Raw genomic sequence first — 2,904 nt, forward strand, 5'->3', positions numbered from 1 at the left:
GTGCACTTTATATGGGTGTGTGTGTGTGTGTGTGTGTGTGTGCAGTGCACAGTCTACTCAACAGTACATGACAATCTATGTGAGACATAATATATGCAGAGCTGGGATTTTACTCCAATGTATACTACTGACTCCCACCCTAAATGAGGATTATCAAGATTTTCACACGAATTACATAACCCTCTGGCGGCATATGACTGCCGTCTCCTTTCAGCACTGTTTCATATTCAAAGCACTCATAAAAAAATGTGTTTATGTGCACATAAACCCACGGAATACATAGAAAGCAAATAATGGTAGACGAATGAAAAGGGTTTCTCAGAAAAAGCATCATCAGCATCCCCCCAGACAAGAAGTGCTTCTCCAAAGCCTGATTTCAACTACCAAGCAAAGTGAAAAATATTCTTAAGATTAGTACAAAATAGTTGTTTTCATAAATGTCGACCAAATACTCCATTGGAACCTGAAGGTCCTAATTATTACAAAAATGACTTGAATCAGATTCCAATAAGATGGATCTTAGCGCTTCAGATCAAATTCAAAGTCAAGTCAAAGCGCTTCAGATCAATATTCAGTCAAATTCTGGAAAAAAAGATATTTAAATAACCCAGGTTTTTAATGAAAAGATTTTGACTTTTCCTAGGGAAGACATCCAAGAGAGTGAAATGGCCTCACCATTCAATGAAAATAAAAATATCCTTAGAATGAGCAATGCTTGTTTATGTGGTGTTTTATTCATCCAAACTACCCTGTTGGGGTCTCTATCATGTTGCAGGCTTTGTGTTAGACACTGAGAACAGTGATGATCAAATGCAGACCATGCTCTGCTCTCATTCCAGCAGGCAAAATTAACGCAAAAAGGAAAGCGTGATAAGTGCTACAATAGAAATCTAGACAAAATGTGATGATAGCCCCACTTCAGGTGCCTTGGTCTGTTCTTCAGTCATGATTTCTTTGAATTTAGGTAAATACAGCTCACAGAAATTTACGTAAGCTTTAATATTAACTTAAAAACAATCACTATCATCATCCCTGGCACACAGTAAATACTAAGAGATGTGGAATGAATAAATAAATAAATTTTCCCACTTACAAATTAGAGTTGGGTTGTAAACAAACATCTACATTAATTAATAAAAGAAGTGTTCATGAATATTAATTTTTTTAAATAGCCAAAGCCTAAGGCAATTTTAATTGAGAGAAGAAACCACTTAAATACAAACCTCGTACTGACCAGGTTAAAACATATATAAATGATTTGTGATGTCTCTTAGGGCTATTTAATAATATAGTTTCAGCATCTCAACAGCACATTTATTTTTATTTTCAAATCCATGTGGACTTAATTCCCAGCCTTATCATCAATCTGGCTTTGTCAAGAGTGATCAATTATGAGGAACTGTAGTAATTTCCATTGTTTTCAGCCATCCAGCGATTTGGGTTTAAATGCAAAAGACAGAGACCGAGATTCCTTGCTGTACAGGGGGACCTATATTCATGAATTCCAACTTTTCAGGTGAATAATTTGAGATGAAGTTTTGTACCTTCAACCACTCTGCCCTATACTAACCAAGCTGCCCAACAGATATTTTACTGAAATAGAAGCAAAATATTACATGCTTTACTCACTTTTTCATCTACTTCTGTGTTTTGGACTTCTTCTTGTTCCTCTCCCTTTCTATTATAAATAACTTGAGGATGGGAACACAGTCTATATGCAGTCTACCCTGCCCAGCGCTCTATGCAGCGAAGCATTCACAAAACGCTTTGTGGTGATTGCACTAGATAGTAAGCCACCTTGCATATGAAACTCAGAAGTCCGCACTTTTGACAAAACATACTTTTGGGCAATATCTGTGGTGAAAAAGAATCACAAAATACTAGAATTAAAAGAAGCCTATACCCTATTTAAAAGTTATTGTCAACAATTTGTTTAACCTTGCAAGTTTTTTCCATTCTAATTCCCATCACCACCACCACTTACTAGAAAATAGTTCCAAACTTTCTATATGGAGTCTACGGAACTTTAGAAGGGCAAGAAAGGAGAATATAAACGTAAGTTTGTAGCTCTTGCGTTCCAGCCGGACAAGAGTCTCCGTGCGCCTGCGCCAGGGCGGGCGCTTGCACAGTGGATTCGGGAAAGTGCACGAATTGTCGGGAGCAGCCTGAGTGGGCGCTTGAAGGATTCAAGATTGTGTAAAGCTACAGGGGGAAATGATGGAAAAGGCATCATCACCATTGCCAGAAAGAGAGATTTATGGCTTAGTTATTTTCTTAAGTAACCCATTTGGCTTCCTACTACATCTCGTGTGATCCAGGTTTTATTTATCTTGGCTAAGTTCCTTAGGCTTAACCTATTGGCTCCAAAAATATTGGGCAGTTGTATTGCCTGTCTCCCTCCTAATGACTGTAGTAATCGATTATGTACTCTGACTTCAAATAAATATAAGTACATCTTCATGTAATTCCATTTATACAATCACAGATAACTATGCTAAAAATCAAGGGCAGAAAAAATACTAAGAAGAGGCCATCCCAGCATGGAGATAGTCCTATTAGTGAAGTGAACCAAATGTTCTTCCCTGCAGCCAAAGACCTTTACACCAAAAACTAAACTGCATGTAGACTAACACCAAGCATTTATAAGTTTTTGACATAATTTGCCCATAATTATTTTGACTAGTTCTCTTATTAATACTAGGTATTGAAATGTAAGAAAATATATAAGTAGATTCCCTTAGATTAACTTCATTAATATTGTAAATGTCAAATATTAGTCATTAATGGACAGAACAAATACAATTCTGTGTGTATATAAATGTATGTGTGTGTGTGTGTGTATATATATGTGTGTGTATATATACACACACACACACACACATACATATATATATATATATATGG

General features: G+C 36.3%; 1 pseudogene; it reads left to right on the forward strand.

Moving 5' to 3' along the window:
* Nucleotides 1–2,214: 2,214 nt before the first annotated feature.
* On the forward strand, nucleotides 2,215–2,614 carry LOC117013375 (phosphatidylinositol N-acetylglucosaminyltransferase subunit P-like; annotated as a pseudogene).
* Nucleotides 2,615–2,904: the final 290 nt, after the last annotated feature.

Source organism: Rhinolophus ferrumequinum, chromosome 2, assembly GCF_004115265.2.
Source record: "Rhinolophus ferrumequinum isolate MPI-CBG mRhiFer1 chromosome 2, mRhiFer1_v1.p, whole genome shotgun sequence".
Lineage (NCBI taxonomy): Eukaryota > Metazoa > Chordata > Mammalia > Chiroptera > Rhinolophidae > Rhinolophus > Rhinolophus ferrumequinum.